Source organism: Octopus bimaculoides, chromosome 19, assembly GCF_046866305.1.
Source record: "Octopus bimaculoides isolate indiv1 chromosome 19, ASM4686630v1, whole genome shotgun sequence".
In the NCBI taxonomy this organism is placed as follows: domain Eukaryota; kingdom Metazoa; phylum Mollusca; class Cephalopoda; order Octopoda; family Octopodidae; genus Octopus; species Octopus bimaculoides.
In genome coordinates, this window is record NC_142946.1 from 53,958,315 (window position 1) to 53,974,808 (window position 16,494).

Below are 16,494 nucleotides of genomic sequence, written 5' to 3' on the forward strand. Positions count from 1 at the left end.
ACAACTCAAATGGTTCACAGAATTAATACTGGACAAGATGCACTGCAGAATTTAGTTATCTAGCAGCTCTTAAACCTATCCTATTCTATACAGCTATTAAGTTTCTTATACATTGATTTTTTTTTTTTTTTTTCTCGTTGCAACTTGTGTGAAATTCTTTTCTGTTGCAACTCCTGTAAATTAAAGACTATTATGAAAACTGGTGCTATCGTGAAATATAACTCAATTTCACACTTAAACGTGGCAGCCTGCAGCAGCAGCAGCAGCAGGGAATGCTATTTAAATCCATCAGTTGAAAGGTTTATACCTGTTACAACGATCCAACAAGATCACTACCAGAAAAAGCAATTGATATCTTGTCAGAAATAATTCAGTAAGCCCAGTCTTTACAAAGGGAACGTCTCTGCCCTGTCTTTTTCTTTTGACTATTAGTACCTAAGTTTTTGTAGTGCTCCATGTGCTGGAGACCTACCCTATCGCCCAGAGAATTTCAAGGTCATTAAAGTTGCACATATCAACAAGCATTCGACGTTCCTGGGATAAGGGGCCTGTTCCATGATGTCTATCAATGAGTTTCAGCTTTTGGAATTGAAGTTATCAATCGGTATTACCCTAATGTTTCTTTTTGATTCCCTCTGGTATCCTCCGAGCTTTGGTAATGCCTTTTGTTCTTCATGAACTTTAAGGACATACTTGCCGTCGCATCTAACAACGTGCAAATCTGTACACAGGACACTATCTTTTACACATCGTTGGTTTTTTTGTGCATAGACATCATCCACATGATTCCAAGAAGCCCCATTCTAGACGTGCACCAATTCTCAGATCGGAGACTTAAAAATATCCTTCAATGCAAGCATAAATTTAATCCTCATCAGTAGCTTTAGGGACAAACACTATATACAAAGGAAAGTCCTGAAGAACATACAATCAATACCTTCAAAGATATAACCGGTAGACTTCACAACCTTTGAGGATTCTCATACTGATTTTTGTGTGTTGTGTATATATGCACGCACACTTACGCTACGACCACTTCAGCATCCGACGTGTGGCATACTGTGCACCCGTGCAGGCAATGTCAATTTTGACGGAGTGAACTAATATATACAGCACAAACATTTGATCACAAACAGATCATCTGTGCAGGTTATTCAGCAAGACATTGCAGAGCCCTCATCTTCTGTCTGTTACAGGGGAGTCCGTGATATATAAAATCACGTTAAAATTCTCTCAAATGCTAGATTTCCTCTACAGGGCCCGAAAATAACTTTATAAAGCTTAAGAACTACTATGCAAATATCCCAAGACCCCAGCTGATCAATAATCAGACGTCTCTTTCCCGTACCTCAAATCAATTATTTTCCTTTTAAGACTGCAACCTCCTACCAATGTTCTGATTGAATAGCAACTGTATCAAGCTTACCAGTCTAGAGAGGGACCTTCAAAAGCTATTGACCTTTTCTTTCTCTGACTGTTCCCCAGAATAGCTATCTTCTTTACGTGTTTTATTTTAATGTTAGTTGTCAATCGAAACAACGATTCAAACAAGAGGATCTCCACCCAGTTGTTCGACGTGCTATAAATAGCAACCAAATTTTCATAAATTACTGTGCAGGATGATGTAGTCTCTGAATATGCCTTTAGATCACACCTCTGTTCTATCAGCTTTAAAACAAAAAAATGTTTCCACGCAATAGTTCCCTTTTATATGGCCTTGGCCACTTGCCATATAAACCATAGTTTGAATTTAGAAGATAAGTTGCTGGCTCACAAATTGCATTTATCCATCTTAAACTTCTCTAGTGTTCGTCCTCACGTCTTAGATGGACAGTGAGATATTTTAGATCAAAAAACGTGCCAACTAGTTTGAAAAAGCCTGATTAGGACCCAGCGATGTTTTTTTTTTTTTTTTTTTTTTTTTTTTTTTTTTTTTTAAATCTAATGTTAAATTAAACTTAAGTGTTACGTCTGACTCATCTTTTGTCGAAAACGGACATTTTTCACCCAAAAGAACGGTTAAATATTGATGTCGAACTCTTTAAAATCATGCTTCAGCTAAACTAACGAATACTGCATCACAGGTGGTAAGCTTCCGGAAAGAAAGGCTGTGACGCAGCTTCAGTCCCTGATAGAAATTATTTCATTTCAATTGCGCCGCTATTGCCATTTTGGAATGGCTTGGTGGTCATAAGGTTGGTTGGTTTGTTTCTTTCTTTCCTTCCTTGAAAGGTGAGTCTTTCTCCCAAGACAAAAAGTTGTCTCGGTGAAAGTATTCTGCATTATTCGAACATCACAAAAAGCATACTGAGGTTTGTTTCGGAGTGCTACTATAGAAGTATCTGCTATAGATTAATCGACGAGTCAACTTCACCTCCATTCTAGCTTAACAGGTCCTCAATAACTAGGTCCATCAATTTTGTACTTTTCGTCCTTCAAAGGAAATACTTTACGCTAAACGCTACACTCGATCTTTCCGAACTGCAATAGTCACAATTCCATCCTCGCTCAATGTGCTACTGCTTAAAACTGTTATTAAATTAGTCAACGAGGAAGCCCCAGCGCAGTCGTTCGACCAGCAAGAATTACCGATCAAATCTCTCACAAGTCATAGAAACCGCATAAAAAAAAAAAATTTTAATTGGATAGTGAACCCAAAAGTATCTGGAACACCTTTGAAACTTAGATGTATTCGATCGAAGCTTAAGCAACTACGCGTATAAACAAAAACTAACAACTGATTCGTTTAATATTTCTAGAACAAAAATGCCACCTAGGTCGACTTTGCTTTACATCCTTTCGGGGCCGATTTAATCGGCTTAGCCCTTTTCACAAAGTTGCTGGCCTAGTGCCAAAATTTGAAACCAATATTTCCAGAAAGATTCTCTGACTGAATCTCCAGTTCACAAGTTCTGACATTTGACGAAAGTCTTTCTCCAGCTGTTATCCCTGGAGTTTGTTTTGTGGTGTTTACCGTAAGACAATTAAAAACTGTAAACTACCTGTTTTTAATATCGCCAGAAGCTATATTCGAGCTATTATTTTCCTACATCATGTGGCTACATTATCTTTTATGTTAAGGTCACATCTATGAATGCAATTTTTGTCATCCCTATATTTGTTGTATTATTTAAAAGGACTACTCGATTTGTCCGTAAGTTATTCTTCCTCATATGAATCTAAAATTATTATATGATTCGGTTTACAATATCATCCTCTACTTGTGATTTAATTTTTCTTAATACAATTTGTAACGAGTTTGTCATGAGGACAAAACAAGAGGAAATACCCATGGATACATTCTGCATAAAAACCAAGTAGTAAGGTCTGTACGAAGATGCTTAATGTGAGCCAAGATATTAGAATTAATTAGGATTATTCCTGTGATGAGAAAAACTCGACAATTCTTGTAAGAAATGCAAGAGATAACTTCTAAATTTGAATTAAACATAGTATGTGTGCAATGCAGTAGAAGGGTGTCTAATTTTGGTAGTATAGTGACAACTCTGGACATATTTTGATCTCATTAGACTACCTCAGCAATATCATCAAACAAAGATAACTTATAAAATGCCTTACTGGCCAGAATTAATTATTGAAGGTGGTGAGTTGGCAGAATCGTTAGAGCGCCGGAAAAATTCTTGACAACATTTCTTTCGGATCTTAACGTTCTGAGATCAAATTTACATTTCATCCTTCCGTGGTCAATAAAATAAAGTACCCATCAAGCATTGGGGTCGATATAATCGACTTGCTCCTCCCCTCAAAATTACTGAACTTGTGTCAAAATAAGAATTATTAAGCTAATGATTATTTTTCCTTGTCACCAGTACAATTTCAATAAATTAAAATTTCTGGGGTCGCTCCATTAATACGTTAGCAGCGACCTTACTGTTAAGTCACGAAGATTAATTCTCCAAAACCTGACTTTTTAGAACGGATGGGATTTACTATGGGTGGATTATTATTCCTTACATGTATCCCCAAAAAGCATTAACATTTTGTTCTGATAGGCGTAGATTATTTACAAGAAAACTGACAAGTTTGAAGAAACTAGGCGAATAGTGTGTTTAGCCCAAATCCACCCTAATCCAGCAATCAATCTTATGCTCACACGAGTTCTATCTGTGAACTATGCCGCTTTTTTCTTTTTAGGCAGAATGTATCTAGGACTACACTATCCACTGTCTCTTTCTTTTATAAAAGGCTAGAGCTGTGGTTTTCAACCGGGGTTCATATGGCCCTTGCGGGTCCATATAAGATTTTGTTGTTAAAATTTATTTCCAATAAATTGGTTATACTTTTACAATGCACAAAATATTTTAACAATTTTTGTAATACCATTCCGAATGATATTTAATTATAAAAAATATAATACAATTTTTTAGACATCAAATGGCTATGAGGGTCCATCTGAGCAAAATAGGAACCAAAGGGGTCCATAGGTGAAAAATAGTTGAGAAACACTGTGCTAAGTTATGATGTGCTTGCCATTTTTGTCAAGCCGAGCGACGACTTCGAGATTCCCAGAGCGGCCCAAGGCGAATAACTGGTTAATGTTAGTAATAAATGAGTTGGAATGCATGGAAGAAACAAAACAAAACAAAAAAACTGATGCTTGGAGTAGTGTGGCATACCAGTCCCAAATAGTGTGAAGTTTCGAATGTTACCAAGTACATATCAATGAGAAATCAAATCTGCCACTAGTGCAATTTTTGCGAACCAGAAAAAAAAAAAAAAAACAACGAACTTAAAAATAAATTGAGAATCTGTACGAAGCGGGTAACTAGATCGAACAATACAGTTAACATAACCTTGAAGAGAGCAGCTGGTGCTGGTTAACATGTCTCCTCTGAATGTGTTATAGAACTAAGCTGGCCTCTCTTAACTCGTTTGTTCACCCTCAGGTTTCGGTTCTCTTTTCGTTCCTTCAGTATGAATAATATAAACATTAATGATACAGAGGAGTCCATTTTGCAAAGAGTTTTCACCATTCCTTGCTTCCAAAGAATTTTTTTTTTTACTTACTTCAGTCCTTAAACTGCGGTCATGCTAGGGCCACAGTTTAGTCGAATGAATCGACACCAGTACAAATTTTTTTAAAGGCTACTACTTATTCTATCGGTCTCTTGTATCGAACCGCTAAGAGGAGGTAAACATATTAACACCAGTTGTCAAGCGGTAGCTGGTGGAACAGACACACACACATATAGACGATTTTCCTTCAATCTTTCTAAGCCCTGTAAAAGAACTCGGAAAGTTGGGCCTCCAATCAAACCTTTCGCGATACTCTTAAGCCAGATACTTTTCAATACCTCCTCGTATAGTAGATTCCAGTTTACACACACACACACACACACACAGACACACTCTCTCTCTCTCTTTCTCTCTCTCTCTCTCTCTCTCAGTATCATCACCATTCTAAGATCTAAGATTACAATGGGTTGGTACTCCCTTGTATCAACCTCAGTAATTGGCTGGCATTTATTTTATCAACCCTAGTCTTGGGCCTGGGAACAGAGGGTGCAGGGAATGCAAGCGCCTACCCACCCCACTTAAAATTTTTGTGGGATGCAAAATCAAAATTTGCACTTCTACTTACTTTTCTCAGGTTTAGAAAACTGAGTAAAAAATGATCTGTAAAAAGTAACTTGAATTAGGTTTCTTCTCAAAGAACAAAAGACAAGTAAAAGAAAAAAACATGACCTTATTTGTAAAAATCTGGGGGTTTGTGTTTGCACCCCATAAGCAAATTTTGTTCCCCTGACAGTGACCCCATTGGAAACGGGAAAGCCGACTAAGGTTGTAAAGAAGGATTAAGTATTCTATAAAAGAAAAAAATATATACATCAGCGTCTCTAAACACTAGGTGAACCATCCACTGCAATCATGACAGTAGAAGCTCTTTTGATCATTGGCATGTGGAGTGTATGAATGAGTGGAAACGACGATCGTCTTCATAACATGCCCCAAACAAAATATCGAAAGACTGGCAGATACATATTCCGTTAAAATATATCGTGAAGAAAGGTGGTGAGCTGTTAGAATCGTTAGCATGCCGGGCAAAATGCTTAGCGGCATTTCGTCCGTCTTTACGTTCAGTGTTCAAGTTCTGCCGAGTTCAAATTTGCCTTTAATCCTTTCGCGGTCGATAAAATAAGTACCAACCAGTTGAGCACTGGAGTCGATGTAGTCGACTTACATCCCTCCCTTAAAATTGCTGGTCTTGTTCCAAAATTTGTATATCTCTACGAGATATACTTATTGTCTTTGAGAAGAATGATAGAGCTAATGGGTTCTTTTTTTAATCTTTTCCTTACGGATGTAATTTTAATTGATTTATTTGTTTATTTTTGGCTTATTATACTGAATATATTATCCCCCACCCCATAACTATATTTTCTTCAAGCTGTAATCATCTTTGGTAAATTTTCTTTGATTAAGCAATTTTGAATTGCCTAATCAAGGAATGTTTCCTCAATCTAATCAAGGAAGTCTCGTATATTCTTACAGTTATTATAGAGTTTGGTAAGGCGGCGAGTTGGCAGAATGATCAGCACCCCAGGCAAATTGCTTAGCGGCATTTCGTCCGTCTTTACGTTCTGAGTTCAAATGTCGCCGAGGTCGGCTGTACCTTTCATTCTTTCAGGGTCAATAAAATGAGTACCAGTTTAACAGTGGAGTCGATGTAATCGACTTACCCGCTTCCCTCGAAACTGTTGGCCTTGTGCCAAAATTTGAAACTATTATAAAGCTTGGTAGGTAAAAGTAAAATTATGCTTCACTGAGGAGGTTTAATAATACCGAAACATGTCCGAAAATGTTACTGTATTTACTAAAGATGAATTCATTTCCCATTGCATGCCTTCCTTTAATTTTTAATTATTTTAACTCTCAGAATTGTCTTGAGCATTGTTTATATTTTTCTGTTCATTATGCGCGCAATTTTCATTTTAAAACCTTTGGGGCAGGGTACCACATTGATTATGTTAGTCCTATCTGTGCATATGTTACAAACAATTGGCAAGGTACTGACCAATTCATTACAACGGTTGCCGTCTCAACCAACTATAACTGAAGCATGCTTAACCAGTTGTGGGTCACCATTGATTTCTGTTATAAGATCATAATGGGTAGGTACTCTCTTATACCAATTTCGGTAATTGACTGGCATTTATTTTATCAACCCCATTGGAAACAGGAAAGCCGGTTACGGTTGTAAATAAGGATTAGATATTCTATAAAAGTGAAAAAGAAAAAAAAAACCCTGAGCTCCAAAAGAAATTATTAAAGGTGTGCCTCTTTCCCAAAGTGGTAGGTAAAAGTTGATAAAATTCATAAGACAAATCAGCATTCATTTCTCCTGACTACGCGCGCGCGCACACACACACACACACTTATGGGCCCGCACACACACACACACACACTTATGCGCATGCAGGGGTGCATGCGCACCTCCTAAAATTGTTTGGGGACGCCATATCAAAATTTGCATCCCTGCTTACTTCTCTTGTGTTTAGAAAATGGTGCGTAAAATGTGATGAGTACAAAGTAGCTTAAGTTAGATTTCTTCTCAAAGAACAAAGAAGAAAAAGAATGAATAACAAAAATAATAAAAACTTGTTTGTAATAAAAATTTTGGACTTAGGTTTGTATCCCCTAAGCAAATTGTGTTCCCGAACCAGTGCACATACACACACACACACACACACACACACACACACACAAATTAATTCATCTGCTACAAATGATCGTGATATCTGGGACTATAAAAATTTGCAAAACCTTCTTAAGATTTAAAGGATAATGGTTAAAACGAAATACTTTCCTTCACAACCTTTCTACCAAGAAGGGGGTCGGTCAGAATTAACAAGTGAAAGAGAACATACATACACACACACACACACACACACACACACACACACATATATATATATATATATATATATATATATATATATACATACATACATACATACATACATACATACATACATTGTTGTTGTTGGCACTCCGTCGCTTACGATGTCGAGGGTTCCAATTGATCCGATCAACGGAACAGCCTGCTCGTGAAATTAACGTGCAAGTGGCTGAGCACTCCACAGACACGTGTACCCTTAACGTAGTTCTCGGGGATATTCAGCGTGACACAGTGTGACAAGGCTGACCCTTTGAATTACAGGCACAACAGAAATAGGAAGTAAGAGTGAGAGAAAGTTGTGGTGAAAGAGTACAGCAAGGTTCTCCACCACCCCCTGCCGGAGCCTCGTGGAGCTTTAGGTGTTTTCGCTCAATAAACACTCAGAACGCCCGGTCTGGGAATCGAAACCGCGATCCTAGGACCGCGAGTCCGCTGCCCTAACCACTGGGCCATTGCGCCTCCACACATACATACATACATACATAGACACTGTCACGTTATTTTACGAATTTTATTAAACATATCACTTTCTCTCCAAACCAACGTTGGTCCCATGGATTTTGTTAGTTTCTGGTTACTTTCCTCGGATCAACAGCTAGTAAATTACTTGTTTTTGGCGACTTTTATCAATACAGGAAATACTTGAGACATTCCTTTCACAGAATACTTTGGTATGCTTTTAATACTGGTACTTCCTGTTCATAGATGATCTTTTAAAGTGTCGTTTTTTTTTTATTATCCAGTTGATCAAATCATTCTTTTCAGTTGTCCCTTTGCTAAACACTACCAAGTTTAAATGTCATAAATGCTATACTCTTAAATTGTCGGTACAAATAAGCGCAAGTAGAAAAGGAATAAAGGTGGTAAAAAATACCATGAAAGGCCAATGATGCAATTTGAGTATCAATGGAAATGGTTTCGAAAATATCAACTGGCGTAATCCAGAGGAAAGTGTGGGAAGGGCGCTATAGCATAGGAATTTCTAACATTGGCATGAAACATGCAATTTGTCGAGTCGACTAGGGAACTTCTATATGGTTACCCACCCAGCTAGAAATAACAAATATCAAATCTGTGGTATTGAGCAGAAAATTTGCTGTAGCCCATCTTTTATACCAAGACAAAACAATGTACATGATAACATTTCCGGTCAGTTAAGATGAGAGGCCATGAGAGCCACTGCCTGGTAATTATTATTATTATTATTATTATTATTATTATTATTATTATTATTATTATTATTATTATTATTATTATTATTTTAAGGCGGCGAGCACGCTGGACGCAATGCTTAGCGGTATTTCGCCCTTCGCTATGTTCTAAGTTCAAATTCTGCCGAGGTCGACTTTGCCCTACTTTTCGGGGTCGATAAATTAAGTACCAGTGAAACACTGTAGTCGATGTAATCGGCCAGTCCCCTCCCCCCAAATTTCAGTCTTGTGCCTTTAGTAGAAAGGATTATTAAGGCGGCGAGCTGGCAGAATTGTTAGCACGCCGGGCAAAATGCTTAGTGGTATTTTGCCCGTCGCTACGTTCTGAGTTCAAATTCCGCCGAGGTCGACTTTACTTTTCATCCTTTCGAAGTCAAAAGTACCAGTGAAATACTAGGGTCGATGAAATCGACTAGCCCCTCCCCAAAAGTTTCAGGTTTTGTGCCTAAAGTAGAAAGGATTATTATTATCATTATTATTATTATTTTATGCTGTAACTCGTCCTTCGACATTGTCTTCCATGTCTTGGGCCCTTGTGGCCAATAAAAGAAATAATAATAATAATTATTATTATTATTATTATTATTATTACTTTTTTCTCTTTATTTTGCATGCACAGCGGGCTTACTACCTGCAGCCTACGGTACCATGACATTCGTTCTTTCCAGCTAACACTGGCAGAATCGTTAGCGCGCTGGACAAAATGCTTAGTGGCATTTCGCCCGTCGCTCCGTTCTGAGTTCGAATTCCGCCGAGATTGACTTTACCTTTCATCCTTTCGAAGTCGACAAATTAAGTAGCAGAGAAACACTGGGGGTCGATATAATCGACTAGTACCCACCCCCAAAAAATCTGAGACCTTGTGCTTTCAGTGGAAAGAATTATTATTATTATTATTATTATTATTATTATTGTAGTAAGTCATTGACACAGAAGAAACTGAGACACGGAAACAATATCAACGACAGAAGTATACAGAGAAATCAAGGTCTTCCGACATTGAAATATCAACATTTCCTATCAATAAAGAACAGACACATGAGCCGTGTGAATATTTAGCTCGGAGCTACGTTTGAAACACCCACCACACACACACACACTATCTCTCTCTCTCTCTCTCTCTCTCTCTCTCTCATTCTATCTCACTTTCTCTCTCTCTGTCTCTCTCCTTCTCTCTCATTCTATCTCTCTCTCTCTCCCTCTCTCTCATTCTCTCTCTCTCTCTCTCTCTTCGACATTTGAAACGGCAGACGCATCTCGTTCATCTATATGGAGAATTATGTCATACCCTAAAATATCGCAGTTTCTATTTATTATACTGGGTCGCTTATAGTTGAAAATATCGATTTTATTTCAGAAAAAGAAAGAGAGAGAGGTGGAGGCTGATGCATATGCGGAAACAGGGATGGGCCTCAATGATTTTTCACCTGCAGAAAAGCTAAAACACCTGCAGAAAAAGCTAAGAACACCTGCAGAAAAAGGTAAGAACACCTGCAGAAAAAGCTAAAACACCTGCAGAAAAAGCTAAGAACACCTGCAGAAAAAGCTCAGAATACCTGCAGAAAAAGCTAAAACATGATTTCACCAATTTTGCCAAAAACGGTGATTTAGCTTCTATTTCTAGCAGAAATTTTGCCAAATATGATTTTGTCAAAGGCAGGAATTTCTCCAACTGTGATTTTGCCAAAAACGGTGATTTAGCTGCTATTTCTAGCAGAAATTTCGCCAAATATGATTTTTGCCAAAAGCAGAAATTTCTCCAAATATGATTTTGCCAAAAACGGTGATTTAGCTTCTATTTCTAGTAGAAATTTCGCCAAATATGATTTTGTCAAAGGCAGGAATTTCTCCAACTATGATTTTGCCAAAAACGGTGATTTAGCTGCTATTTCTAACAGAAATTTCCCCAAATATGATTTTGGCAAAAGCAGAAATTTCCCCAAATATTTTGCCAAAAACGGTAATTTAGCTGCTATTTCTAGCAGAAAATTCCCCAAATATGATTTTGTCTAAAGCAGAAATTTCGCCAAATATGATTTTGCCAAAAACGGTGATTTAGCTGCTATTTCTAGCAGAAATTTCCCCAAATATGATTTTGCCAAAAGCAGAAATTTCCCCAAATATTTTGCCAAAAACGGTAATTTAGCTGCTATTTCTAGCAGAAATTTCGCCAAATATTATTTTGCCAAAAGCAGAAATTTCCCCAAATATTTTGCCAAAAACGGTGATTTAGCTGCTATTTCTAGCAGAAATTTCGCCAAATATGATTTTGCCAAAAGCAGAAATTTCCCCAAATATTTTGCCAAAAACGGTAATTTAGCTGCTACTTCTAGCAGAAAATTCCCCAAATATTTTGCCAAAAACGGTAATTTAGCTGCTACTTCTAGCAGAAAATTCCCCAAATATGATTTTGTCTAAAGCAGAAATTTCGCCAAATATGATTTTGCCAAAAACGGTGATTTAGCTGCTATTTCTAGCAGAAATTTCCCCAAATATGATTTTGTCCAAAGCAGAAATTTCGCCAAATATGATTTTGCCAAAAGCAGAAATTTCTCCAACTATGATTTTGCCAAAAACGGTGATTTAGCTGCTATTTCCAGCAGAAATTTCGGCAAATATGATCTGGCCAAAAGCAGAAATTTCTCCAAATAGGATTTTACCAAAAACGGTGATTTAGCTGCTATTTCTAGCAGAAATTACGCCAAATATGATTTTGAAAAAAACGGTGATTTAGCTGCAGAAAAAGCTAAGAACACCTGCAGAAAAAGCTAAGAACACCTGCAGAAAAAAGCTAAAACACCTGCAGAAAAAGCTAAGAACACCTGCAGAAAAAGCTAAGAACACATGCAGAAAAAGCTAAAACACCTGCAGAAAAAGCTAAGAACACCTGCAGAAAAAGCTAAGAACACCTGCAGAAAAAGCTAAGAACACCTGCTGAAAAAGCTAAGAACACCTGCAGAAAAAGCTAAAACACCTGCAGAAAAAGCTAAGAACACCTGCAGAAAAAGCTAAGAACACCTGCAGAAAAAGCTAAGAACACCTGCAGAAAAAGCTAAAACATGATTTTGCCAAAAGCAGAAATTTCACCAATTTTGCCAAAAACGGTGATTTAGCTTCTATTTCTAGCAGAAATTTCGCCAAATATGATTTTGTCAAAAGCAGGAATTTCTCCAACTATGATTTTGCCAAAAACGGTCATTTAGCTGCTATTTCTAGCAGAAATTTCGCCAAATATGATTTTGACAAAAGCAGAAATTTCTCCAGATATGATTTTGCCAAAAGCGGTGTGTATATATAAAGTTTTAAAGGAGTGAGTGGACACACAAAAGGAGGGCACTCAACACACTTATTGAGAGTTACATGCATGGATCAAAACAGTATATATACACTCTCACACACACACACACACACACACAAATATTTCACTGAAGATATCTTAATAAAACCAAAACATGTCAGGAGATGTCACTTTGCATACTAGAAATTAGACTTCTTTCCCATGCCTTACTTGATAAGAATTATCATTAATGCTAATGATTTTGATTTTCTCTTTACTAGTGTAATTTTACTTGATGAAAAGTTATTTGAGGTTGACTTACTTAATTATTAGTTCACACTGAATTATAAAATAATTATATGTGTGTGTGTGTGTGTATATATATAACTTCACAATATTTCATTTTACACTTCAGGTGATACACCTCTACATATTGCTTGTATATATATATATATATATATATATATATATATATATATATATATATTTACCAACTTTGAATATATATATATATATATGTGTGTGTGTGTGTGTGTGTGTGTGTGTGTGTGTGTGTGTGTGTATGTATGTACGTATGCTCACACTCACACATACATACATACGTACATGCATATACATCAGCATGCACGCACACACATACGCATTAACAGCTTGACTCAGCTCCATATGAATTTCTCTTTCTGCGTTTGTTTGATTTGCAGCCAAATCTTTATTCCCATCCGATTTTACTGTCCCAGAAAAGGAAGTAAGCATTGGATAATCTCAACATGGAAGGGACGCAGCAGCCATTTGAAAACACACAAAGACTGTCAATTTCACTTAAACATTTATGTGGTGGCAAAATTGTCGTCGCGCCAACTGCGACCTGGTCACTGACGCGATTACGTGCGGTGGGAAAATCTGACACTAAATAATGTCTGAGCGAAGTGAAGTTAACAGTCTTTGTGTGTTTTTGAATGGCCTCGTAATATGTTTCTTCCACGCTGTAATTGTTTTAGTTTCGAGATACGGTCTTTGATCGAATCACTTGTCAGGCAAATACATCTCCGAAACATTGGAAAATGTCCGATTTACAAGCTACCAAGAAAAAAAAAATTTCTTTTAAGACGAAATGGTTACGACTGGAATGGAATGATTTTGATCAATCACAAGTTTGCTCAATCAGGGTTGACTTGGTGCGGGGGAGCTAAACAGCAATAACAACGACAACAACAACATCAACACTTTCATCACTCCGCTACTAAGCTCCTATTTTAACCGCTCATCCTGCTTATAGGTACCAACAACAATCACCAACATGCACCAGCACCACGACTAACAACAACAGCAACAACAAAATAAGAACCATCATCACCTTAAGAACTATCGCCACCGCCACCTACACCGCCACCACCACCGCCACCACGAACGGTTCATATTTACTGTTCCTCCGATTTCGCGAGTTTCGGAATATCAGAAATGGAAACACAAAAGACGGTCTTCCTATTACAAGGTCTTATCTTAAAATAGGAAGTTGAAAGACAGCCTGGAGATGGTGGTGGTGGTGGTGGTGGTGGTGGTGGTGGTGGCTGAAGGAGTTGGTTGTCGTGTGATGGTAGTTAGTGCGGCGGTGGAAGTGGTGGTAGTTAGTGCGACGGTGGAGGTGGCGGAGGCTGTGGCGGCAGTGGCGGAGGCTGGGGTGGTAGTGGTGGAGGCTGGGGGCGTGGTAACAGTGGTGGAGGTAGTGGCGGTGATGATAATAGTGGTTGTGGTGTTGGTGATGGTGGTAGCAGCAGCTATCGTTGATACATATTGTGACGATGTGTATAGTCACACTGCGATCGTTGCGAACTCCTGTTGGCAGCACTTGCATTGTTGTCGGTAGTTCTGGTTAGTATTGTTTGTTGCTGTTATAACGCTGGTCTGTTGTTGTTGCTCTTGTTGTTGTTGCACTAGTTTGTATTATTGCGTTGTCTTTACTTTTAAGCTTATCTCTACAGATTTTCTGTAGAATTTAGAGTCAGCACTGAAATTTTCTACGTTTCGTATACGAATATGTCTCTGTAAACAATGCAATCGTATATAGAAAAATAGGTAGTGGGTGTATATGCATATTTTAGGAATTATTGGTCTTTCTTCAGCATCTCATCCAACCCATTAACTATCCACGAATACATTGCTTAAATACCCACTAAGTTTAGCAGTGTAACATAATTGGATAGACCGATTTACATATTAAACACATTCTTGGCAACTGGTACGTACATTTTAACTGTTAGTAGGGACACCGTATTTAGTTTTGCAACCATATTATAATACCGTGTATATTAAAGGTTTATAAGTCGATACAGCGTCTTACTTTTGTGTTAGCAATGCGTTGTTTACACCTGTTTTTCTATCTTCGATCGCATTGTCTACATAGACATATTCGTGTAACAAGCATCCAAACTTTCAGTGCAGGCTCTCAATTATATAGAAAATCTGTAGCGATAAAATTAAAAATGTGAAAGAAATTAAATTATGACATTGTAATCCAGTGGATTGGGTGTTGGACAACCAGTCGAGAGACACACAATTCGTATTCTGCCATTGGTGCTTTAAGACGTTTCGTTTTTAAAACAGTTCCAAGAAACCCAAACATATAATGAGGCTGCAGCAACCACAAAGTATTATAACAATCTACTGTGAACAGCGATATGTTAAGAAGGGAATTAACGAATGATTCATCGAGTTCATTTTCTCTTCTTCCAGCTAGGTCAAAGTTGATGACTTCATTACCCTTAACCTCTTTGCAGGCACTCAGATGTAGTGAGGTTTATGCTCCGTGTTGTTCGCACAGTCTGGCTGCCTTTCAATGCAGCCGAGCCCAGACCGCCTTCCCAATTATGCCGATGTATAGCTATAGACTCAGTAGTGTTTTCTCCAAGAGATATGCTTTAACAAAAAGTAAGAGATGCGCCTTATTCATAATGTTCTTACAATACACCGTTTACTAACTCGAAACCCGCAAGCTATTGCTATATAATCGTTGACCCTACGTTGGATTCGTCCATCCGTTTGATAGGTATTGTTTTAGTCCGAGTTTCTATCAATTCTTCTTACCAGAGAAACCTAGTGTGGGGAGGGGGCAGTTTAGTCGCCGACGACCCGATAATACAAAATGGTTTGTTGGACTACATGTTATCACATCACTTATGAGCGACCTGGCATACAAATCTGTATATGCATGATTTCATACTCAAAGATGTGTACATAGCTATCTGTGTATCGTACTTAATGCAGATAGATCGTGCAAAGCAATTTTACTGCGCTATTTGTTTGGAGATAGTATCTCTTATATACGTGCTATGTTTAAAACCACAATGTATATATCGAATACAGACGAAAATCGTCCGAAGAGTGGCTGGTGAGAATGCTAGATGCATATTTCTGGTTCATCGGGTGTTGTCAGTAGCATGTACTCACTGCCGATCACATGCCGAAACGACATCTGTCAGGTCAGCAGATGTAAGAAAATAGTGAATGAACATTCACTAGTGTTGCTAATAGCCGCTTGGCAGAAAAATCTCTTATATGCAACTGAAGCAGTATTAGATAGAAATAGACATCTGCGTAGCATACATAATGTAAATATATCGAGAAAAGCAAATTTACTACGGTGTTCGTCCGGAGATAATATGTATATTTATTATTATGTATATTTATAATAGAATATATGCGTAATTTTTTTACCATTATATTGGTTGCAGCCACTGCGGTTACGCCTTAAGGTTTTTAGTGAATCTCATCGATCATAGTTCTCCTTTTAGCATAATACATATTGTATCGATTCCAATATCTTTAACATGGCCAATAAAAGAGAATATTTTCATTATCATGCTAATATTAGCACTTTGGCGACACCAAACACTGAGTCTTTGATTTCATTTCTGTCAAATTACGAGCAAAAATATCTGCTATTTTCCCATCCAGGACAAGGACTCCTATGTGTGTATGTGTGTGTGTATGCATGTATATATGTATGTATGCATCTCTGTATGCATGTATGTATGGATGGATGGATAGAGATTGATGGATGGATAGACAGACATTGAGATAGATAGATA

General features: G+C 37.6%; 1 long non-coding RNA gene across 1 annotated transcript in view; it reads right to left on the reverse strand.

Annotated features, from left to right (window-relative positions):
• LOC106875402 (uncharacterized) overlaps positions 1-16,494 on the reverse strand; it is a 306,368-nt gene that overhangs the window by 265,545 nt on the left and 24,329 nt on the right. The window lies entirely within an intron of this gene.